This window comes from Amblyomma americanum, chromosome 7 (assembly GCF_052857255.1).
Source record: "Amblyomma americanum isolate KBUSLIRL-KWMA chromosome 7, ASM5285725v1, whole genome shotgun sequence".
Lineage (NCBI taxonomy): Eukaryota > Metazoa > Arthropoda > Arachnida > Ixodida > Ixodidae > Amblyomma > Amblyomma americanum.
This window is the reverse complement of record NC_135503.1, coordinates 165,827,606-165,854,121: the sequence shown is the minus strand read 5'-3', so window position 1 is coordinate 165,854,121 and position 26,516 is coordinate 165,827,606.

Here is a 26,516-nt window from a genome sequence, read left to right as displayed (position 1 = left end):
TATGAGCGTTTCCTCGCTTCTTGGGCCAAGTTCATTAATTAACTTGGTTGGAAATTCGTCTATCAATTCGGGTATGCATTTTCGAATATTTGCTCCCGCCTTTCCCCAGTTAATACTGGTCAGTCCTAACCAGTTTTCTATAGTGATATCCTGCGTTGCTCCCTCATTTGGGCTATTACCCTATCGTCGTGCCTAATTGACTCGGCTATTACTGATGCAATGTGCTTGACAGCATCGTCTCCCTCTAAACATTTTCCTTCGTATTCTTGAATCTGTTGCTGCTTTCTCCAATGCTTTTATGAGCGTTTCATATATTCATAATTAAGTTCATTATTAACTTGATTGGAACTTCGTCAATCATTGCGGATGTGCATTTCGGAATGTTTGCTTCCGCCTTTTTCCAGGTAATACTGGTCAGTTTTAAGCTGTTTCCTATTGTGATGTCCTGCGTTGCTCCCTCATTTCGGCTATTATCCTATCATCGTGCCTAAATGACTGAGCTATTACTGATGCAATGTGCTTCACAGCATCGTCTCCCTCTAAACATTTTCCCTCGTAATCTTCAATCTGTTGCTGCTTTCTCCAATGCTTTTATCAGCGTTTCCTCGCTTCTTGGGCCAAGTTCATTAATTAACTTGGTTGGAACTTCGTCAATCACTGCTGTTGTGCATTTCGGAATGATCGCTCCCGCCTTTTTCCATTTAATATTGGTCAGTTTTAAGCTGTTTTCTATTGTGATGACCTGCGTTGCTAGCTCATTTGGGCTATTACCCTACCGTCGGGCCTAAATGACTCAGCTATTACTGATGCAATGTGCTTCACAGCATCGTCTCCCTCTAAACAATTTTCTTTGTATTTTTGAATCTGTTGCTGCTTTCTCCAATGCTTTTATGAGCGTTTCCTCGCCTCTTGGGCCAAGTTCATCATTTAACTTGATTGGAACTTCGTCTATCCCTTCGGGTATGCATTTTCGAATATTTGCTCCCGCCTTTCTCCAGTTAATACTTGTTAGTTCTATCCAGTTTTCTATTGTGATATCCTGCGTTGCTCCCTCATTTGGGCTATTACCCTATCGTCGTCCCTAAGTGACTAAGCTATTACTGATGCAATCTGCTTCACAGTATCGTCTCCCTCTAAACATTTTCCTTCGTATTCTTGAATCTGTTGCTGCTTTCTCCAATGCTTTTATGAGCGTTTCCTCGCCTCTTGGGCCAAGTTCATTAATTAACTTGATTGGAACTTCGTCTATCACTGCGCATGTGCATTTCGGAATGTTTGCTTCCGCCTTTTTCTAGTTAATACTGGTCAGTTTTAAGCTGTTTTCTATTGTGATGTCCTGCGTTGCTCCCTCATTTCGGCTATTACCCTATCGTCGTGCCTAAATCACTCAGCTATTACTGATGCAATGTGCTTCACAGTATCGTCTCCCTCTAAACATTTTCCTTCGTATTCTTGAATCTGTTGCTGCTTTCTCCAATGCTTTTATGAGCGTTTCCTCGCCTCTTGGGCCAAGTTCATAATTAACTTGATTGAAACTTCATCTATCACTGCGGATGTTCATTTCGGAATGTTTGCTTCCGCATTTTTCCAGTTAATACTGGTCAGTTTTAAGCTGTTTTCTATTGTGATGTCCTGCGTTGCTCCCTCATTTGGGCTATTACCCCATCGTCGTGCCTAAATAACTAAGCTATTACTGATGCAATGTGCTTCACAGCATCGTCTCCCCCTGAACATTTTCCTTCGTATTCTTGAATCTGTTGCTGCTTTCTCCAATGCTTTCATCAGCGTTTCATATATTCATTAATTAGGTTCATTATTTACTTGATTGGAACTTCGTCTATCACTGCGGATGTGCATTTCGGAATGTTTGCTTCCGCCTTTTTCCAGCTAATACTGGTCAGGTTTAAGCTGTTTTCTATTGTGATGTCCTGCGTTGCTCCCTCATTTCGGCTATCACCCTATCATCGTGCCTAAATGACTCTGCTATTACTGATGCAATGTGCTTCACAATATCGTCTCCCTCTAAACATTTTCCCTCGTAATCTTCAATCTGTTGCTGCCTTCTGCAATGCTTTTATGAGCGTTTCCTCGCTTCTTGGGCCAAGTTCATTAATTAACTTGATTGGAACTTCGTCTATCACTGCGGATGTGCATTTCGGAATGTTTGCTTCCGCCTTTCTCCAGTTAATACTGGTCAGTTCTAAGCAGTTTTCTATTGTGGTATCCTGCGTTGCTCCCTCATTTGTGCTATTACCCTATCGTAGTGCCTAAATGACTCTGCTATTACTGATGCACTGTGCTTCACAGCATTGTCTCCCTCTAAACATTGTCCCTCGTATTCTTTAATCTGTTGCTGCTTTCTCCAATGCATTTATTAGCGTTTCCTCTCTTCTTGGGCCAAGTTCATTATTAACTTGATTGGAACTTCGTCTATACCTTCGGGAATGCATTTTCGAATATTTCCTCCCGCCTTTCTCCAGTTAATACTGGTCAGTTCTATGCAGTTTTCTATCGTGATATCCTGCGTTGCTCCCTCATTTGGGCTATTACCCTATCGTCGTGCCTAAATGACTCAGCGCTCACTGATGCAATGTGCTTCACAGTATCGTCTCCCTCTAAACATTTTCCTTCGTATTCTTGAATCTGTTGCTGCTTTCTCCAATGGTTTTATCAGCGTTTCCTCGCTTCTTGGGCCAAGTTCATTAATTAACTTGATTGGAACTTCGTATATCACTGCGGATGTGCATTTCGGAATGTTTGCTTCCGCATTTTTCCAGTTAATACTGGTCAGCTTTAAGCTGTGTTCTATTGTGATGTCCTGCGTTGCTCCCTCATTTGGGCTATTACCCCATCGCCGTGCCTAAATAACTCAGCTATTACTGATGCAATCTGCTTCACAGCATCGTCTCCCTCTAATCATTTTCGTTCGTATTCATGAATCTGTTGCTGCTTTCTCCAATGCTTTTATGGCGTTTCCTCGCCTCTTGGGCCAAGTTCATTAATTAACTTGATTGGAACTTCTTCTATCCCTTCCGGTATGCATATTGAATATTTGCTCCCACCTTTCTCCAGTTAATACTGGTCAGTTCTAACCAGTTTTATATTGTGATATCCTGCGTTGCTCCCTCATTTGGGCTATTACCCTATCGTCGTGCCTAAATGACTCAGCTATTACTGATGCAATGTGTTTCGCAGCATTCTCTCCCTCTGAACAATTTCCTTCGTATTCTTGAATCTTGTCTGCTTTCTCCAATGCTTTTATGAGCGTTTCCTCGCTTCTTGGGCCAAGTTCATTAATTAACTTGGTTGGAAATTCGTCTATCAATTCGGGTATGCATTTTCGAATATTTGCTCCCTCCTTTCTCCAGTTAATACTGGTCAGTTCTAACCAGTTTTCTATAGTGATATCCTGCGTTGCTCCCTCATTTGGGCTATTACCCTATCGTCGTGCCTAATTGACTCGGCTATTACTGATGCAATGTGCTTCACAGCATCGTCTCCCTCTAAACATTTTCCTTCGTATTCTTGAATCTGTTGCTGCTTTCTCCAATGCTTTTATGAGCGTTTCATATATTCATAATTAAGTTCATTATTTACTTGATTGGAACTTCGTCAATCACTACGGATGTGCATTTCGGAATGTTTGCTTCCGCCTTTTTCCAGGTAATACTGGTCAGTTTTAAGCTGTTTCCTATTGTGATGTCCTGCGTTGCTCCCTCATTTCGGCTATTATCCTATCATCGTGCCTAAATGACTCAGCTATTACTGATGCAATGTGCTTCACAGCATCGTCTCCCTCTAAACATTTTCCCTCGTAATCTTCAATCTGTTGCTGCTTTCTCCAATGCTTTTATCAGCGTTTCCTCGCTTCTTGGGCCAAGTTCATTAATTAACTTGATGGAACTTCGTCAATCACTGCTGTTGTGCATTTCGGAATGATCGCTCCCGCCTTTTTCCATTTAATATTGGTCAGTTTTAAGCTGTTTTCTATTGTGATGACCTGCGTTGCTAGCTCATTTGGGCTATTACCCTACCGTCGGGCCTAAATGACTCAGCTATTACTGATGCAATGTGCTTCACAGCATCGTCTCCCTCTAAACAATTTTCTTTGTATTTTTGAATCTGTTGCTGCTTTCTCCAATGCTTTTATGAGCGTTTCCTCGCCTCTTGGGCCAAGTTCATTAATTAACTTGATTGGAACTTCGTCTATCCCTTCGGGTATGCATTTTCGAATATTTGCTCCCGCCTTTCTCCAGTTAATACTTGTTAGTTCTATCCAGTTTTCTATTGTGATATCCTGCGTTTCTCCCTCATTTGGGCTATTACCCTATCGTCGTCCCTAAGTGACTAAGCTATTACTGATGCAATCTGCTTCACAGTATCGTCTCCCTCTAAACATTTTCCTTCGTATTCTTGAATCTGTTGCTGCTTTCTCCAATGCTTTTATGAGCGTTTCCTCGCCTCTTGGGCCAAGTTCATTAATTAACTTGATTGGAACTTCGTCTATCCCTTCGGGTATGCATTTTCGAATATTTGCTCCCGCCTTTCTCCAGTTAATACTTGTTAGTTCTATCCAGTTTTCTATTGTGATATCCTGCGTTGCTCCCTCATTTGGGCTATTACCCTATCGTCGTCCCTAAGTGACTAAGCTATTACTGATGCAATCTGCTTCACAGTATCGTCTCCCTCTAAACATCTTCCTTCGTATTCTTGAATCTGATGCTGCTTTCTCCAATGCTTTTATAAGCGTTTCATATATTCATAATTAAGTTCATTAATTAACTTGATTGGAACTTCGTCAATCACTACGGATGTGCATTTCGGAATGTTTGCTTCCGCCTTTTTCCAGGTAATACTGGTCAGTTTTAAGCTGTTTCCTATTGAGATGTCCTGCGTTGCTCCCTCATTTCGGCTATTATCCTATCATCGTGCCTAAATGACTCAGCTATTACTGATGCAATGTGCATCACAGCATCGTCTCCCTCTAAACATTTTCCCTCGTAATCTTCAATCTGTTGCTGCTTTCTCCAATGCTTTTATCAGCGTTTCCTAGCTTCTTGGGCCAAGTTCATTAATTAACTTGGTTGGAACTTCGTCAATCACTGCTGTTGTGCATTTCGGAATGATCGCTCCCGCCTTTTTCCATTTAATATTGGTCAGTTTAAGCTGTTTTCTATTGTGATGACCTGCGTTGCTAGCTCATTTGGGCTATTACCCTACCGTCGGGCCTAAATGACTCAGCTATTACTGATGCAATGTGCTTCACAGCATCGTCTCCCTCTAAACAATTTTCTTTGTATTTTTGAATCTGTTGCTGCTTTCTCCAATGCTTTTATGAGCGTTTCCTCGCCTCTTGGGCCAAGTTCAATAATTAACTTGATTGGAACTTCGTCTATCCCTTCGGGTATGCATTTTCGAATATTTGCTCCCGCCTTTCTCCAGTTAATACTTGTTAGTTCTATCCAGTTTTCTATTGTGATATCCTGCGTTGCTCCCTCATTTGGGCTATTACCCTATCGTCGTCCCTAAGTGACTAAGCTATTACTGATGCAATCTGCTTCACAGTATCGTCTCCCTCTAAACATTTTCCTTCGTATTCTTGAATCTGTTGCTGCTTTCTCCAATGCTTTTATGAGCGTTTCCTCGCCTCTTGGGCCAAGTTCATTAATTAACTTGATTGGAACTTCGTCTATCACTGCGCATGTGCATTTCGGAATGTTTGCTTCCGCCTTTTTCTAGTTAATACTGGTCAGTTTTAAGCTGTTTTCTATTGTGATGTCCTACGTTGCTCCCTCATTTCGGCTATTACCCTATCGTCGTGCCTAAATCACTCAGCTATTACTGATGCAATGTGCTTCACAGTATCGTCTCCCTCTAAACATTTTCCTTCGCATTCTTGAATCTGTTGCTGCTTTCTCCAATGGTTTTATCAGCGTTTCCTAGCTTCTTGGGCCAAGTTCATTATTTACATGGTTGGAACTTTGTCAATCACTGCTGTTGTGTATTTCGGAATGATCGCGCCCGCCTTTTTCTATTTATTATTGGTCAGCTTTAAGCTGTTTTCTATTGTGATGACCTGCGTTGCTAGCTCATTTGGGCTATACCCTACCGTCGGGCCTAAATGACTCAGCTATTACTGATGCAATGTGCTTCACAGTATTGTCTCCCTCTGAACATTTTCCTTCGTATTCTTGAATCTGTTGCTGCTTTCTCCAATGCTTTCATCAGCGTTTCATATATTCATTAATTAAATTCATTATTTACTTGATTGGAACTTCGTCTATCACTGCGGATGTGCATTTCGGAATGTTTACTTCCGCCTTTTTCCAGCTAATACTGGTCAGGTTTAAGCTGTTTTCTATTGTGATGTCCTGCGTTGCTCCCTCATTTCGGCTATCACCCTATCATCGTGCCTAAATGATTCAGCTATTACTGATGCAATGTGCTTCACAGTATCGTCTCCCTCTAAACATTTTCCCTCGTAATCTTCAATCTGTTGCTGCCTTCTCCAATGCTTTTATGAGCGTTTCCTCGCTTCTTGGGCCAAGTTCATTAATTAACTTGATTGGAACTTCGTCTATCCCTTCGGGTATGCATTTTCGAATATTTGCTCCCGCCTTTCTCCAGTTAATACTTGTTAGTTCTATCCAGTTTTCTATTGTGATATCCTGCGTTGCTCCCTCAATTGGGCTATTACCGTATCGTCGTGCCTAAATGACTCAGCTATTACTGATGCAATGTGCTTCACAGCATCGTCTCCCTCTAAACATTTTCCCTCGTAATCTTCAATCTGTTGCTGCTTTCTCCAATGCTTTTATCAGCGTTTCCTCGCTTCTTGGGCCAAGTTCATTAATTAACTTGGTTGGAACTTCGTCAATCACTGCTGTTGTGCATTTCGGAATGATCGCTCCCGCCTTTTTCCATTTAATATTGGTCAGTTTTAAGCTGTTTTCTATTGTGATGACCTGCGTTGCTAGCTCATTTGGGCTATTACCCTACCGTCGGGCCTAAATGACTCAGCTATTACTGATGCAATGTGCTTCACAGCATCGTCTCCCTCTAAACAATTTTCTTTGTATTTTTGAATCTGTTGCTGCTTTCTCCAATGCTTTTATGAGCGTTTCCTCGCCTCTTGGGCCAAGTTCATCTTTTAACTTGATTGGAACTTCGTCTATCCCTTCGGGTATGCATTTTCGAATATTTGCTCCCGCCTTTCTCCAGTTAATACTTGTTAGTTCTATCCAGTTTTCTATTGTGATATCCTGCGTTGCTCCCTCATTTGGGCTATTACCCTATCGTCGTCCCTAAGTGACTAAGCTATTACTGATGCAATCTGCTTCACAGTATCGTCTCCCTCTAAACATTTTCCTTCGTATTCTTGAATCTGTTGCTGCTTTCTCCAATGCTTTTATGAGCGTTTCCTCGCCTCTTGGGCCAAGTTCATTAATTAACTTGATTGGAACTTCGTCTATCACTGCGCATGTGCATTTCGGAATGTTTGCTTCCGCCTTTTTCTAGTTAATACTGGTCAGTTTTAAGCTGTTTTCTATTGTGATGTCCTGCGTTGCTCCCTCATTTCGGCTATTACCCTATCGTCGTGCCTAAATCACTCAGCTATTACTGATGCAATGTGCTTCACAGTATCGTCTCCCTCTAAACATTTTCCTTCGTATTCTTGAATCTGTTGCTGCTTTTTCCAATGCTTTTATGAGCGTTTCCTCGCCTCTTGGGCCAAGTTCATAATTAACTTGATTGAAACTTCGTCTATCACTGCGGATGTTCATTTCGGAATGTTTGCTTCCGCATTTTTCCAGTTAATACTGGTCAGTTTTAAGCTGTTTTCTATTGTGATGTCCTGCGTTGCTCCCTCATTTGGGCTATTACCCCATCGTCGTGCCTAAATAACTCAGCTATTACTGATGCAATGTGCTTCACAGCATCGTCTCCCCCTGAACATTTTCCTTCGTATTCTTGAATCTGTTGCTGCTTTCTCCAATGCTTTCATCAGCGTTTCATATATTCATTAATTAAGTTCATTATTTACTTGATTGGAACTTCGTCTATCACTGCGGATGTGCATTTCGGAATGTTTGCTTCCGCCTTTTTCCAGCTAATACTGGTCAGGTTTAAGCTGTTTTCTATTGTGATGTCCTGCGTTGCTCCCTCATTTCGGCTATCACCCTATCATCGTGCCTAAATGACTCTGCTATTACTGATGCAATGTGCTTCACAATATCGTCTCCCTCTAAACATTTTCCCTCGTAATCTTCAATCTGTTGCTGCCTTCTGCAATGCTTTTATGAGCGTTTCCTCGCTTCTTGGGCCAAGTTCATTAATTAACTTGATTGGAACTTCGTCTATCACTGCGGATGTGCATTTCGGAATGTTTGCTTCCGCCTTTCTCCAGTTAATACTGGTCAGTTCTAAGCAGTTTTCTATTGTGGTATCCTGCGTTGCTCCCTCATTTGTGCTATTACCCTATCGTAGTGCCTAAATGACTCTGCTATTACTGATGCACTGTGCTTCACAGCATTGTCTCCCTCTAAACATTGTCCCTCGTATTCTTTAATCTGTTGCTGCTTTCTCCAATGCATTTATTAGCGTTTCCTCTCTTCTTGGGCCAAGTTCATTATTAACTTGATTGGAACTTCGTCTATACCTTCGGGAATGCATTTTCGAATATTTCCTCCCGCCTTTCTCCAGTTAATACTGGTCAGTTCTATGCAGTTTTCTATCGTGATATCCTGCGTTGCTCCCTCATTTGGGCTATTACCCTATCGTCGTGCCTAAATGACTCAGCGCTCACTGATGCAATGTGCTTCACAGTATCGTCTCCCTCTAAACATTTTCCTTCGTATTCTTGAATCTGTTGCTGCTTTCTCCAATGGTTTTATCAGCGTTTCCTCGCTTCTTGGGCCAAGTTCATTAATTAACTTGATTGGAACTTCGTATATCACTGCGGATGTGCATTTCGGAATGTTTGCTTCCGCATTTTTCCAGTTAATACTGGTCAGCTTTAAGCTGTGTTCTATTGTGATGTCCTGCGTTGCTCCCTCATTTGGGCTATTACCCCATCGCCGTGCCTAAATAACTCAGCTATTACTGATGCAATCTGCTTCACAGCATCGTCTCCCTCTAATCATTTTCGTTCGTATTCATGAATCTGTTGCTGCTTTCTCCAATGCTTTTATGGCGTTTCCTCGCCTCTTGGGCCAAGTTCATTAATTAACTTGATTGGAACTTCTTCTATCCCTTCCGGTATGCATATTGAATATTTGCTCCCACCTTTCTCCAGTTAATACTGGTCAGTTCTAACCAGTTTTATATTGTGATATCCTGCGTTGCTCCCTCATTTGGGCTATTACCCTATCGTCGTGCCTAAATGACTCAGCTATTACTGATGCAATGTGTTTCGCAGCATTCTCTCCCTCTGAACAATTTCCTTCGTATTCTTGAATCTTGTCTGCTTTCTCCAATGCTTTTATGAGCGTTTCCTCGCTTCTTGGGCCAAGTTCATTAATTAACTTGGTTGGAAATTCGTCTATCAATTCGGGTATGCATTTTCGAATATTTTCTCCCTCCTTTCTCCAGTTAATACTGGTCAGTTCTAACCAGTTTTCTATAGTGATATCCTGCGTTGCTCCCTCATTTGGGCTATTACCCTATCGTCGTGCCTAATTGACTCGGCTATTACTGATGCAATGTGCTTCACAGCATCGTCTCCCTCTAAACATTTTCCTTCGTATTCTTGAATCTGTTGCTGCTTTCTCCAATGCTTTTATGAGCGTTTCATATATTCATAATTAAGTTCATTATTTACTTGATTGGAACTTCGTCAATCACTACGGATGTGCATTTCGGAATGTTTGCTTCCGCCTTTTTCCAGGTAATACTGGTCAGTTTTAAGCTGTTTCCTATTGTGATGTCCTGCGTTGCTCCCTCATTTCGGCTATTATCCTATCATCGTGCCTAAATGACTCAGCTATTACTGATGCAATGTGCTTCACAGCATCGTCTCCCTCTAAACATTTTCCCTCGTAATCTTCAATCTGTTGCTGCTTTCTCCAATGCTTTTATCAGCGTTTCCTCGCTTCTTGGGCCAAGTTCATTAATTAACTTGATGGAACTTCGTCAATCACTGCTGTTGTGCATTTCGGAATGATCGCTCCCGCCTTTTTCCATTTAATATTGGTCAGTTTTAAGCTGTTTTCTATTGTGATGACCTGCGTTGCTAGCTCATTTGGGCTATTACCCTACCGTCGGGCCTAAATGACTCAGCTATTACTGATGCAATGTGCTTCACAGCATCGTCTCCCTCTAAACAATTTTCTTTGTATTTTTGAATCTGTTGCTGCTTTCTCCAATGCTTTTATGAGCGTTTCCTCGCCTCTAGGGCCAAGTTCATTAATTAACTTGATTGGAACTTCGTCTATCCCTTCGGGTATGCATTTTCGAATATTTGCTCCCGTCTTTCTCCAGTTAATACTTGTTAGTTCTATCCAGTTTTCTATTGTGATATCCTGCGTTTCTCCCTCATTTGGGCTATTACCCTATCGTCGTCCCTAAGTGACTAAGCTATTACTGATGCAATCTGCTTCACAGTATCGTCTCCCTCTAAACATTTTCCTTCGTATTCTTGAATCTGTTGCTGCTTTCTCCAATGCTTTTATGAGCGTTTCCTCGCCTCTTGGGCCAAGTTCATTAATTAACTTGATTGGAACTTCGTCTATCCCTTCGGGTATGCATTTTCGAATATTTGCTCCCGCCTTTCTCCAGTTAATACTTGTTAGTTCTATCCAGTTTTCTATTGTGATATCCTGCGTTGCTCCCTCATTTGGGCTATTACCCTATCGTCGTCCCTAAGTGACTAAGCTATTACTGATGCAATCTGCTTCACAGTATCGTCTCCCTCTAAACATCTTCCTTCGTATTCTTGAATCTGATGCTGCTTTCTCCAATGCTTTTATAAGCGTTTCATATATTCATAATTAAGTTCATTAATTAACTTGATTGGAACTTCGTCAATCACTACGGATGTGCATTTCGGAATGTTTGCTTCCGCCTTTTTCCAGGTAATACTGGTCAGTTTTAAGCTGTTTCCTATTGAGATGTCCTGCGTTGCTCCCTCATTTCGGCTATTATCCTATCATCGTGCCTAAATGACTCAGCTATTACTGATGCAATGTGCATCACAGCATCGTCTCCCTCTAAACATTTTCCCTCGTAATCTTCAATCTGTTGCTGCTTTCTCCAATGCTTTTATCAGCGTTTCCTAGCTTCTTGGGCCAAGTTCATTAATTAACTTGGTTGGAACTTCGTCAATCACTGCTGTTGTGCATTTCGGAATGATCGCGCCCGCCTTTTTCTATTTAATATTGGTCAGTTTTAAGCTGTTTTCTATTGTGATGACCTGCGTTGCTAGCTCATTTGGGCTATACCCTACCGTCGGGCCTAAATGACTCAGCTATTACTGATGCAATGTGCTTCACAGCATCGTCTCCCTCTAAACAATTTTCTTTGTATTTTTGAATCTGTTGCTGCTTTCTCCAATGCTTTTATGAGCGTTTCCTCGCCTCTTGGGCCAAGTTCATTAATTAACTTGATTGGAACTTCGTCTATCCCTTCGGGTATGCATTTTCGAATATTTGCTCCCGCCTTTCTCCAGTTAATACTTGTTAGTTCTATCCAGTTTTCTATTGTAATATCCTGCGTTGCTCCCTCATTTGGGCTATTACCCTATCGTCGTCCCTAAGTGACTAAGCTATTACTGATGCAATCTGCTTCACAGTATCGTCTCCCTCTAAACATTTTCCTTCGTATTCTTGAATCTGTTGCTGCTTTCTCCAATGCTTTTATGAGCGTTTCCTCGCCTCTTGTGCCAAGTTCATTAATTAACTTGATTGGAACTTCGTCTATCACTGCGCATGTGCATTTCGGAATGTTTGCTTCCGCCTTTTTCTAGTTAATACTGGTCAGTTTTAAGCTGTTTTCTATTGTGATGTCCTGCGTTGCTCCCTCATTTCGGCTATTACCCTATCGTCGTGCCTAAATCACTCAGCTATTACTGATGCAATGTGCTTCACAGTATTGTCTCCCTCTGAACATTTTCCTTCGTATTCTTGAATCTGTTGCTGCTTTCTCCAATGCTTTCATCAGCGTTTTCATATATTCATTAATTAAATTCATTATTTACTTGATTGGAACTTCGTCTATCACTGCGGATGTGCATTTCGGAATGTTTACTTCCGCCTTTTTCCAGCTAATACTGGTCAGGTTTAAGCTGTTTTCTATTGTGATGTCCTGCGTTGCTCCCTCATTTCGGCTATCACCCTATCATCGTGCCTAAATGATTCAGCTATTACTGATGCAATGTGCTTCACAGTATCGTCTCCCTCTAAACATTTTCTCTCGTAATCTTCAATCTGTTGCTGCCTTCTCCAATGCTTTTATGAGCGTTTCCTCGCTTCTTGGGCCAAGTTCATTAATTAACTTGATTGGAACTTCGTCTATCCCTTCGGGTATGCATTTTCGAATATTTGCTCCCGCCTTTCTCCAGTTAATACTTGTTAGTTCTATCCAGTTTTCTATTGTGATATCCTGCGTTGCTCCCTCAATTGGGCTATTACCGTATCGTCGTGCCTAAATGACTCAGCTATTACTGATGCAATGTGCTTCACAGCATCGTCTCCCTCTAAACATTTTCCTTCGTATTCTTGAATCTGTTGCTGCTTTCTCCAATGCCTTTATGAGCGTTTCATATATTCATAATTAAGTTCATTATATAACTTGATTGGAACTTCGTCAATCACTACGGATGTGCATTTCGGAATGTTTGCTTCCGCCTTTTTCCTGTTAATACTGGTCAGTTTTAAGCTGTTTTCTATTGTGATGTCCTGCGTTGCTCCCTCATTTCGGCTATTACCCTATCATCCTGCCTAAATGACTCAGCTATTACTGATGCAATGTGCTTCACAGCATCGTCTCCCGCTAAACATTTTCCCTCGTAATCTTCAATCTGTTGCTACTTTCTCCAATGCTTTTATCAGCGTTTCTTCGCCTCTTGTGCCAAGTTCATTAATTAACTTGATTGGAACTTCGTCTATCCCTTCGGGTATGCATTTTCAAATATTTGCTCCCGCCTTTCTCCAGTTAATACTGGTCAGTTCTAACCAGTTTTCTATTGTGATATCCTGCGTTGCTCCCTCATTTGGGCTATTACCCTATCGTCGTGCCTAAATGACAGCTATTACTGATGCAATGTGCTTCACAGCATCGTCTCCCTCTAAACAATTTCCTTCGTATTCTTGAATCTGTTGCTGCTTTCTCCAATGCTTTTATGAGCGTTTCCTCGCCTCTTGGGCCAAGTTCATTAATTAACTTGATTGGAACTTCGTCTATCCCTTCGGGTATGCATATTCGTATATTTGCTCCCGCCTTTCTCCAGTTAATACTGGTCAGTTCTAACCAGTTTTATATTGTGATGTCCTGCGTTGCTCCCTCATTTGGGCTATTTCCCTATCGTCGTGCCTAAATGACTCAGCTATCACTGATGCAATGTGTTTCACAGCATCCTCTCCCTCTAAACAATTTCATTCGTATTCTTGAATCTGTTGCTGCTTTCTCCAATGCTGTTATGAGCGTTTCCTCGCGTCTTGGGCCTAGTTCATTAATTAACTTGATTGGAACTTCGTCTATCCCTTCGGGTATGCATATTCGAATATTTGCTCCCGCCTTTCTCCAGTTAATACTGGTAAGTTCTAACCAGTTTTATATTGTGATATCCTGCGTTGCTCCCTCATTTGGGCTATTACCCTATCGTCGTGCTTAAATGGCTCAGCTATTACTGATGCAATGTGTTTCACAGCATCGTCTCCCTCTAAACAATTTCATTCGTATTCTTGAATCTCTTGCTGCTTTCTCCAATGCTTTTATGAGCGTTTCCTCGCCTCTTGGGCCTAGTTCATTAATTAACTTGATTGGAACTTCGTCTATCCCTTCGGGTATGCATTTTTGAATATTTGCTCCCGCCTTTCTCCAGTTAATACTGGTCAGTTCTAACCAGTTTTCTATTGTGATATCCTGCGTTGCTCTCTCATTTGGGCTATTACCCTATCGTCGTGCCTAAATGACTCGGCTATTACTGATGCAATGTGCTTCACAGCATCGTCTCCCTCTAAACAATTTTCTTCGTATTCCTGAATCTGTTGCTGCTTTCTCCATGCTTTTACGAGCGTTTCCTCGCCTCTTGGGCCAAGTTCATTAATTAATTTGAATGGAACTTCTTCTATCAATTCGGGTGTGCATATTCGATTATTTGCTCCCGCCTTTCTCCAGTTAATACTGGTGAGTTCTAACTAGTTTTCTATTGTGGTATCCTGCGTTGCTCCCTCAATTGGGCTATTACCGTATCGTCGTGCCTAAATGACTCAGCTATTACTGATGCAATGTGCTTCACAGCATCGTCTCCCTCTAAACATTTTCCTTCGTATTCTTGAATCTGTTGCCGCTTTCTCCAATGCTTTTATGAGCGTTTCATATATTCATAATTAAGTTCATTATATAACTTGATTGGAACTTCGTCAATCACTACGGATGTGCATTTCGGAATGTTTGCTTCCGCCTTTTTCCTGTTAATACTGGTCAGTTTTAAGCTGTTTTCTATTGTGATGTCCTGCGTTGCTCCCTCATTTCGGCTATTACCCTATCATCCTGCCTAAATGACTCAGCTATTACTGATGCAATGTGCTTCACAGCATCGTCTCCCTCTAAACATTTTCCCTCGTAATCTTCAATCTGTTGCTACTTTCTCCAATGCTTTTATCAGCGTTTCTTCGCCTCTTGTGCCAAGTTCATTAATTAACTTGATTGGAACTTCGTCTATCCCTTCGGGTATGCATTTTCAAATATTTGCTCCCGCCTTTCTCCAGTTAATACTGGTCAGTTCTAACCAGTTTTATATTGTGATATCCTGCGTTGCTCCCTCATTTGGGCTATTACCCTATCGTCGCGCCTAAATGACTCAGCGCTTACTGATGTAATGTGCTTCACAGTATCGTCTCCCTCTAAACATTTTCCTTCGTATTCTTGAATCTGTTGCCGCTTTCTCCAGTGCTTTTATCAGCGTTTCCTCGCTTCTTGGGCCAAGTTCATTATTTAACTTGATTTGAACTTCGCCTGTTCATTCGGGTATGCATTTTCGAATATTTGCTCCCGCCTTTCTCCAGTTAATACTGGTCAGTTATAAGCAGTTTTCTATCGTGATATCCTGCGTTGCTCCCTCATTTGGGCTATTACCCTATCGTCGTGCCTAAAAGACTCAGCGTTTACTGATGCAACGTGCTTCACAGCATCGTCTCCCTCTAAACATTTTCCCTCGTAATCTTCAATCTGTTGCTGCTTTCTCCAACGCTTTTATGAGCGTTTCCTCGCCTCTTGGGCCAAGTTCATTAATTAACTTGATTGAAACTTCGTCTATTACTGCGGATGTTCATTTCAGAATGTTTGATTCCGCCTTTTTATAGTTAATACTGGTCAGTTTTAAGCTGTTTTCTATTGTGATGTCCTGCGTTGCTCCCTCATTTGGGCTATTACCCCATCGTCGTGCCTAAATAACTCAGCTATTACTGATGCAATGTGCTTCACAGCATCGTCTCCCTCTAAACATTTTCCCTCGTAATCTTCAATCTGTTGCTGCTTTTTCCAATGCTTTCATCAGCGTTTCATCGCCTCTTGAGCCAAGTTCATTAATTAACTTAATTGGAACTTCGTCTATCCCTACGGGTATGCATTTTCGAATATTTGCTACCGCCTTTTTCTAGTTAATACTGGTCAGTTCTAAGCAGTTTTCTATTGTGATATCCTGCGTTGCTCCCTCATTTGAGCTATTACCCTATCGTAGTGGCTAAATGACTCAGCTATTACTGATGCAATGTGCTTCACAGTATCGTCTCCCTCTAAACATTTTCCTTCGTATTCTTGAATCTGTTGCTGCTTTCTCCAATGCTTTTATCAGCGTTTCCTCGCTTCTTGGGCCAAGTTCATTAATTAACTTGGTTGGAAATTCGTCTATCAATTCGGGTATGCATTTTCGAATATTTGCTCCCTCCTTTCTCCAGTTAATACTGGTCAGTTCTAACCAGTTTTCTATAGTGATATCCTGCGTTGCTCCCTCATTTGGGCTATTACCCTATCGTCGTGCCTAATTGACTCGGCTATTACTGATGCAATGTGCTTCACAGCATCGTCTCCCTCTAAACATTTTCCTTCGTATTCTTGAATCTGTTGCTGCTTTCTCCAATGCTTTTATGAGCGTTTCATATATTCATAATTAAGTTCATTATTTACTTGATTGGAACTTCGTCAATCACTACGGATGTGCATTTCGGAATGTTTGCTTCCGCCTTTTTCCAGGTAATACTGGTCAGTTTTAAGCTGTTTCCTATTGTGATGTCCTGCGTTGCTCCCTCATTTCGGCTATTATCCTATCATCGTGCCTAAATGACTCAGCTATTACTGATGCAATGTGCTTCACAGCATCGTCTCCCTCTAAACATTTTCCCTCGTAATCTTCAATCTGTTGCTGCTTTCTCCAATGCTTTTATCAGCGTTACCTCGCTTCTTGGGCCAAGTTCATTAATTAACTTGATGGAACTTCGTCAATCACTGCTGTTGTGCATTTCGGAATGATCGCTCCCGCCTTTTTCCATTTAATATTGGTCAGTTTTAAGCTGTTTTCTATTGTGATGACCTGCGTTGCTAGCTCATTTGGGCTATTACCCTACCGTCGGGCCTAAATGACTCAGCTATTACTGATGCAATGTGCTTCACAGCATCGTCTCCCTCTAAACAATTTTCTTTGTATTTTTGAATCTGTTGCTGCTTTCTCCAATGCTTTTATGAGCGTTTCCTCGCCTCTAGGGCCAAGTTCATTAATTAACTTGATTGGAACTTCGTCTATCCCTTCGGGTATGCATTTTCGAATATTTGCTCCCGCCTTTCTCCAGTTAATACTTGTTAGTTCTATCCAGTTTTCTATTGTGATATCCTGCGTTTCTCCCTCATTTGGGCTATTACCCTATCGTCGTCCCTAAGTGACTAAGCTATTACTGATGCAATCTGCTTCACAGTATCGTCTCCCTCTAAACATTTTCCTTCGTATTCTTGAATCTGTTGCTGCTTTCTCCAATGCTTTTATGAGCGTTTCCTCGCCTCTTGGGCCAAGTTCATTAATTAACTTGATTGGAACTTCGTCTATCCCTTCGGGTATGCATTTTCGAATATTTGCTCCCGCCTTTCTCCAGTTAATACTTGTTAGTTCTATCCAGTTTTCTATTGTGATATCCTGCGTTGCTCCCTCATTTGGGCTATTACCCTATCGTCGTCCCTAAGTGACTAAGCTATTACTGATGCAATCTGCTTCACAGTATCGTCTCCCTCTAAACATCTTCCTTCGTATTCTTGAATCTGATGCTGCTTTCTCCAATGCTTTTATAAGCGTTTCATATATTCATAATTAAGTTCATTAATTAACTTGATTGGAACTTCGTCAATCACTACGGATGTGCATTTCGGAATGTTTGCTTCCGCCTTTTTCCAGGTAATACTGGTCAGTTTTAAGCTGTTTCCTATTGAGATGTCCTGCGTTGCTCCCTCATTTCGGCTATTATCCTATCATCGTGCCTAAATGACTCAGCTATTACTGATGCAATGTGCATCACAGCATCGTCTCCCTCTAAACATTTTCCCTCGTAATCTTCAATCTGTTGCTGCTTTCTCCAATGCTTTTATCAGCGTTTCCTAGCTTCTTGGGCCAAGTTCATTAATTAACTTGGTTGGAACTTCGTCAATCACTGCTGTTGTGCATTTCGGAATGATCGCGCCCGCCTTTTTCTATTTAATATTGGTCAGTTTTAAGCTGTTTTCTATTGTGATGACCTGCGTTGCTAGCTCATTTGGGCTATACCCTACCGTCGGGCCTAAATGACTCAGCTATTACTGATGCAATGTGCTTCACAGCATCGTCTCCCTCTAAACAATTTTCTTTGTATTTTTGAATCTGTTGCTGCTTTCTCCAATGCTTTTATGAGCGTTTCCTCGCCTCTTGGGCCAAGTTCATTAATTAACTTGATTGGAACTTCGTCTATCCCTTCGGGTATGCATTTTCGAATATTTGCTCCCGCCTTTCTCCAGTTAATACTTGTTAGTTCTATCCAGTTTTCTATTGTAATATCCTGCGTTGCTCCCTCATTTGGGCTATTACCCTATCGTCGTCCCTAAGTGACTAAGCTATTACTGATGCAATCTGCTTCACAGTATCGTCTCCCTCTAAACATTTTCCTTCGTATTCTTGAATCTGTTGCTGCTTTCTCCAATGCTTTTATGAGCGTTTCCTCGCCTCTTGTGCCAAGTTCATTAATTAACTTGATTGGAACTTCGTCTATCACTGCGCATGTGCATTTCGGAATGTTTGCTTCCGCCTTTTTCTAGTTAATACTGGTCAGTTTTAAGCTGTTTTCTATTGTGATGTCCTGCGTTGCTCCCTCATTTCGGCTATTACCCTATCGTCGTGCCTAAATCACTCAGCTATTACTGATGCAATGTGCTTCACAGTATTGTCTCCCTCTGAACATTTTCCTTCGTATTCTTGAATCTGTTGCTGCTTTCTCCAATGCTTTCATCAGCGTTTCATATATTCATTAATTAAATTCATTATTTACTTGATTGGAACTTCGTCTATCACTGCGGATGTGCATTTCGGAATGTTTACTTCCGCCTTTTTCCAGCTAATACTGGTCAGGTTTAAGCTGTTTTCTATTGTGATGTCCTGCGTTGCTCCCTCATTTCGGCTATCACCCTATCATCGTGCCTAAATGATTCAGCTATTACTGATGCAATGTGCTTCACAGTATCGTCTCCCTCTAAACATTTTCTCTCGTAATCTTCAATCTGTTGCTGCCTTCTCCAATGCTTTTATGAGCGTTTCCTCGCTTCTTGGGCCAAGTTCATTAATTAACTTGATTGGAACTTCGTCTATCCCTTCGGGTATGCATTTTCGAATATTTGCTCCCGCCTTTCTCCAGTTAATACTTGTTAGTTCTATCCAGTTTTCTATTGTGATATCCTGCGTTGCTCCCTCAATTGGGCTATTACCGTATCGTCGTGCCTAAATGACTCAGCTATTACTGATGCAATGTGCTTCACAGCATCGTCTCCCTCTAAACATTTTCCTTCGTATTCTTGAATCTGTTGCTGCTTTCTCCAATGCCTTTATGAGCGTTTCATATATTCATAATTAAGTTCATTATATAACTTGATTGGAACTTCGTCAATCACTACGGATGTGCATTTCGGAATGTTTGCTTCCGCCTTTTTCCTGTTAATACTGGTCAGTTTTAAGCTGTTTTCTATTGTGATGTCCTGCGTTGCTCCCTCATTTCGGCTATTACCCTATCATCCTGCCTAAATGACTCAGCTATTACTGATGCAATGTGCTTCACAGCATCGTCTCCCGCTAAACATTTTCCCTCGTAATCTTCAATCTGTTGCTACTTTCTCCAATGCTTTTATCAGCGTTTCTTCGCCTCTTGTGCCAAGTTCATTAATTAACTTGATTGGAACTTCGTCTATCCCTTCGGGTATGCATTTTCAAATATTTGCTCCCGCCTTTCTCCAGTTAATACTGGTCAGTTCTAACCAGTTTTCTATTGTGATATCCTGCGTTGCTCCCTCATTTGGGCTATTACCCTATCGTCGTGCCTAAATGACAGCTATTACTGATGCAATGTGCTTCACAGCATCGTCTCCCTCTAAACAATTTCCTTCGTATTCTTGAATCTGTTGCTGCTTTCTCCAATGCTTTTATGAGCGTTTCCTCGCCTCTTGGGCCAAGTTCATTAATTAACTTGATTGGAACTTCGTCTATCCCTTCGGGTATGCATATTCGTATATTTGCTCCCGCCTTTCTCCAGTTAATACTGGTCAGTTCTAACCAGTTTTATATTGTGATGTCCTGCGTTGCTCCCTCATTTGGGCTATTTCCCTATCGTCGTGCCTAAATGACTCAGCTATCACTGATGCAATGTGTTTCACAGCATCCTCTCCCTCTAAACAATTTCATTCGTATTCTTGAATCTGTTGCTGCTTTCTCCAATGCTGTTATGAGCGTTTCCTCGCGTCTTGGGCCTAGTTCATTAATTAACTTGATTGGAACTTCGTCTATCCCTTCGGGTATGCATATTCGAATATTTGCTCCCGCCTTTCTCCAGTTAATACTGGTAAGTTCTAACCAGTTTTATATTGTGATATCCTGCGTTGCTCCCTCATTTGGGCTATTACCCTATCGTCGTGCTTAAATGGCTCAGCTATTACTGATGCAATGTGTTTCACAGCATCGTCTCCCTCTAAACAATTTCATTCGTATTCTTGAATCTCTTGCTGCTTTCTCCAATGCTTTTATGAGCGTTTCCTCGCCTCTTGGGCCTAGTTCATTAATTAACTTGATTGGAACTTCGTCTATCCCTTCGGGTATGCATTTTTGAATATTTGCTCCCGCCTTTCTCCAGTTAATACTGGTCAGTTCTAACCAGTTTTCTATTGTGATATCCTGCGTTGCTCTCTCATTTGGGCTATTACCCTATCGTCGTGCCTAAATGACTCGGCTATTACTGATGCAATGTGCTTCACAGCATCGTCTCCCTCTAAACAATTTTCTTCGTATTCCTGAATCTGTTGCTGCTTTCTCCATGCTTTTACGAGCGTTTCCTCGCCTCTTGGGCCAAGTTCATTAATTAATTTGAATGGAACTTCTTCTATCAATTCGGGTGTGCATATTCGATTATTTGCTCCCGCCTTTCTCCAGTTAATACTGGTGAGTTCTAACTAGTTTTCTATTGTGGTATCCTGCGTTGCTCCCTCAATTGGGCTATTACCGTATCGTCGTGCCTAAATGACTCAGCTATTACTGATGCAATGTGCTTCACAGCATCGTCTCCCTCTAAACATTTTCCTTCGTATTCTTGAATCTGTTGCCGCTTTCTCCAATGCTTTTATGAGCGTTTCATATATTCATAATTAAGTTCATTATATAACTTGATTGGAACTTCGTCAATCACTACGGATGTGCATTTCGGAATGTTTGCTTCCGCCTTTTTCCTGTTAATACTGGTCAGTTTTAAGCTGTTTTCTATTGTGATGTCCTGCGTTGCTCCCTCATTTCGGCTATTACCCTATCATCCTGCCTAAATGACTCAGCTATTACTGATGCAATGTGCTTCACAGCATCGTCTCCCTCTAAACATTTTCCCTCGTAATCTTCAATCTGTTGCTACTTTCTCCAATGCTTTTATCAGCGTTTCTTCGCCTCTTGTGCCAAGTTCATTAATTAACTTGATTGGAACTTCGTCTATCCCTTCGGGTATGCATTTTCAAATATTTGCTCCCGCCTTTCTCCAGTTAATACTGGTCAGTTCTAACCAGTTTTATATTGTGATATCCTGCGTTGCTCCCTCATTTGGGCTATTACCCTATCGTCGCGCCTAAATGACTCAGCGCTTACTGATGTAATGTGCTTCACAGTATCGTCTCCCTCTAAACATTTTCCTTCGTATTCTTGAATCTGTTGCCGCTTTCTCCAGTGCTTTTATCAGCGTTTCCTCGCTTCTTGGGCCAAGTTCATTATTTAACTTGATTTGAACTTCGCCTGTTCATTCGGGTATGCATTTTCGAATATTTGCTCCCGCCTTTCTCCAGTTAATACTGGTCAGTTATAAGCAGTTTTCTATCGTGATATCCTGCGTTGCTCCCTCATTTGGGCTATTACCCTATCGTCGTGCCTAAAAGACTCAGCGTTTACTGATGCAACGTGCTTCACAGCATCGTCTCCCTCTAAACATTTTCCCTCGTAATCTTCAATCTGTTGCTGCTTTCTCCAACGCTTTTATGAGCGTTTCCTCGCCTCTTGGGCCAAGTTCATTAATTAACTTGATTGAAACTTCGTCTATTACTGCGGATGTTCATTTCAGAATGTTTGATTCCGCCTTTTTATAGTTAATACTGGTCAGTTTTAAGCTGTTTTCTATTGTGATGTCCTGCGTTGCTCCCTCATTTGGGCTATTACCCCATCGTCGTGCCTAAATAACTCAGCTATTACTGATGCAATGTGCTTCACAGCATCGTCTCCCTCTAAACATTTTCCCTCGTAATCTTCAATCTGTTGCTGCTTTTTCCAATGCTTTCATCAGCGTTTCATCGCCTCTTGAGCCAAGTTCATTAATTAACTTAATTGGAACTTCGTCTATCCCTACGGGTATGCATTTTCGAATATTTGCTACCGCCTTTTTCTAGTTAATACTGGTCAGTTCTAAGCAGTTTTCTATTGTGATATCCTGCGTTGCTCCCTCATTTGAGCTATTACCCTATCGTAGTGGCTAAATGACTCAGCTATTACTGATGCAATGTGCTTCACAGTATCGTCTCCCTCTAAACATTTTCCTTCGTATTCTTGAATCTGTTGCTGCTTTCTCCAATGCTTTTATCAGCGTTTACTCGCTTCTTGGGCCAACTTCATTAATTAACTTGATTGGAACTTCGTCTATCACTGCGGATGTGCATTTCGGAATGCTTGCTTCCGCATTTTTCCAGTTAATACTGGTCAGTTTTAAGCTGTTTTCTATTGTGATGTCCTGCCTTGCTCCCTCATTTGGGCTATTACCCTATCGTCGTCCCTAAATGACTCAGCTATTACTGATGCAATGTGCTTCACAGTATCGTCTCCCTCTAAACATTTTCCTTCGTATTCTTGAATCTGTTGCTGCTTTCTCTAATGCTTTTATCAGCGTTTCCTCGCTTCTTGGGCCAAGTTCATTAATTAACTTGATTGGAACTTCGCCTATCCACTCGGGTATGCATTTTCGAATATTTGCTCCCGCCTTTCTCCAGTTAATACTGGTCAGTTTTAAGCTGTTTTTTATTGTGATGTCCTGGGTTCCTCCCTCATTTCGGCTATTACCCTATCGTCGTCCCTAAATGACTCAGCTATTACTGATGCAATGTGCTTCACAGTATCGTCTCCCTCTAAACACTTTCCTTCGTATTCTTGAATCTGTTGCTGCTTTCTCCAATGCTTTTATCAGCGTTTCCTCGCTTCTTGGGCCAAGTTCATTAATTAACTTGATTGGATCTTCGCCTATACATTCGGGTATGCATTTTCGAATATTTGCTCCCGCCTTTCTCCAGTTAATACTGGTCAGTTTTAAGCTGTTTTTTATTGTGATGTCCTGGGTTCCTCCCTCATTTCGGCTATTACCCTATCGTCGTCCCTAAATGACTCAGCTATTACTGATGCAATGTGCTTCACAGTATCGTCTCCCTCTAAACACTTTCCTTCGTATTCTTGAATCTGTTGCTGCTTTCTCTAATGCTTTTATCAGCGTTTCCTCGCTTCTTGGGCCAAGTTCATTAATTAACTTGATTGGAACTTCGTCTATCCCTTCGGGTATGCATTTTCAGATATTTGCTCCCGCCTTTCTCCAGTTAATACTGGTCAGTTCTAACCAGTTTTATATTGTGATATCCTGCGTTGCTCCCTCATTTGGGCTATTACCCTATCGTCGTGCCTAAATGAATCAGCGCTTACTGATGTAATGTGCTTCACAGTATCGTCTCCCTCTAAACATTTTCCTTCGTATTCTTGAATCTGTTGCCGCTTTCTCCAGTGCTTTTATCAGCGTTTCCTCGCTTCTTGGGCCAAGTTCATTATTTAACTTGATTGGAACTTCGCCTGTTCATTCGGGTATGCATTTTCGAATATTTGCTCCCGCCTTTCTCCAGTTAATACTGGTCAGTTTTAAGCTGTTTTCTATTGTGATGTCCTGCGTTGCTCCCTCATTTCGGCTATTACCCTATCATCCTGCCTAAATGACTAAGCTATTACTGATGCAATGTGCTTCACAGCATCGTCTTCCTCTAAACATTTCCCCTCGTAATCTTCAATCTGTTGCTGCTTTCTCCAATGCTTTTATCAGCGTTTCTTCGCCTCTTGTGCCAAGTTCATTAATTAACTTGATTGGAACTTCGTCTATCCCTTCGGGTATGCATTTTCAAATATTTGCTCCCGCCTTTCTCCAGTTAATACTGGTCAGTTCTAACCAGTTTTATATTGTGATATCCTGCGTTGCTCCCTCATTTGGGCTATTACCCTATCGTCGTGCCTAAATGACTCAGCGCTTACTGATGTAATGTGCTTCACAGTATCGTCTCCCTCTAAACATTTTCCTTCGTATTCTTGAATCTGTTGCTGCTTTCTCCAGTGCTTTTATCAGCGTTTCCTCGCTTCTTGGGCCAAGTTCATTATTTAACTTGATTGGAACTTCGCCTGTCCGTTCGGGTATGCATTTTCGAATATTTGCTCCCGCCTTTCTCCAGTTAATACTGGTCAATTATAAGCAGTTTTCTATAGTGATATCCTGCGTTCCTCCCTCATTTCGGCTATTACCCTATCATCGTGCCTAAATGATTCAGCTGTTACTGATGCAACGTGCTTCACAGCATCGTCTCCCTCTAAACATTTTCCCTCGTAATCTTCAATCTGTTGCTGCTTTCTCCAACGCTTTTATGAGCGTTTCCTCACCTCTTGGGCAAAGTTCATTAATTAACCTAATTGGAACTTCGTCTATCCCTACGGGTATGCATTTTCGAATATTTGCTCCCGCCTTTTTCTAGTTAATACTGGTCAGTTCTAAGCAGTTTTCTATTGTGATATCCTGCGTTGCTCCCTCATTTGAGCTATTACCCTATCGTAGTGGCTAAATGACTCAGCTATTACTGATGCAGTGTGCTTCACAGTATCGTCTCCCTCTAAACATTTTCCTTCGTATTCTTGGATCTGCTGCTGCCTTCTCCAATGCTTTTATAAGCGTTTCCTCGCTTTTTGGGCCAAGTTCATTAATTAACTTGATTGGAACTTCGCCTATACATTCGGGTATACATTTTCGAATATTTGCTCCCGCCTTTCTCCAGTTAATACTGGTCAGTTTTAAGCTGTTTTCTATTGTGATGTCCTGCGTTCCTCCCTCATTTCGGCTATTACCCTATCATCGTGCCTAAATGATTCAGCTGTTACTGATGCAACGTGCTTCACAGCATCGTCTCCCTCTAAACATTTTCCCTTGTAATCTTCAATCTGTTGCTGCTTTCTCCAACGCTTTTATGAGCGTTTCCTCGCCTCTTGGGCCAAGTTCATTAATTAACTTAATTGGAACTTCGTCTATCCCTACGGGTATGCATTTTCGAATATTTGCTCCCGCCTTTTTCTAGTTAATACTGGTCAGTTCTAAGCAGTTTTCTATTGTGATATCCTGCGTTGCTCCCTCATTTGAGCTATTACCCTATCGTAGTGGCTAAATGACTCAGCTATTACTGATGCAGTGTGCTTCACAGTATCGTCTCCCTCTAAACATTTTCCTTCGTATTCTTGGATCTGCTGCTGCCTTCTCCAATGCTTTTATCAGCGTTTCCTCGCTTTTTGGGCCAAGTTCATTAATTAACTTGATTGGAACTTCGCCTATACATTCGGGTATACATTTTCGAATATTTGCTCCCGCCTTTCTCCAGTTAATACTGGTCAGTTTTAAGCTGTTTTCTATTGTGATGTCCTGCGTTCCTCCCTCATTTCGGCTATTACCCTATCATCGTGCCTAAATGATTCAGCTGTTACTGATGCAACGTGCTTCACAGCATCGTCTCCCTCTAAACATTTTCCCTCGTAATCTTCAATCTGTTGCTGCTTTCTCCAACGCTTTTATGAGCGTTTCCTCGCCTCTTGGGCCAAGTTCATTAATTAACTTAATTGGAACTTCGTCTATCCCTACGGGTATGCATTTTCGAATATTTGCTCCCGCCTTTTTCTAGTTAATACTGGTCAGTTCTAAGCAGTTTTCTATTGTGATATCCTGCGTTGCTCCCTCATTTGAGCTATTACCCTATCGTAGTGGCTAAATGACTCAGCTATTACTGATGCAGTGTGCTTCACAGTATCGTCTCCCTCTAAACATTTTCCTTCGTATTCTTGAATCTGTTGCTGCTTTCTCCAATGCTTTTATCAGCGTTTACTCGCTTCTTGGGCCAAGTTCATTAATTATCTTGATTGGAACTTCGTCTATCCCTACGGGTATGCATTTTCGAATATTTGCTCCCGCCTTTTTCTAGTTAATACTGGTCAGTTCTAAGCAGTTTTCTATTGTGATATCCTGCGTTGCTCCCTCATTTGAGCTATTACCCTATCGTAGTGGCTAAATGACTCAGCTATTACTGATGCAGTGTGCTTCACAGTATCGTCTCCCTCTAAACATTTTCCTTCGTATTCTTGAATCTGTTGCTGCTTTCTCCAATGCTTTTATCAGCGTTTACTCGCTTCTTGGGCCAAGTTCATTAATTATCTTGATTGGAACTTCGTCTATTCCTTCGGGTATGCATTTTCAAATATTTGCTCCCGCCTTTCTCCAGTTAATACTGGTCAGTTC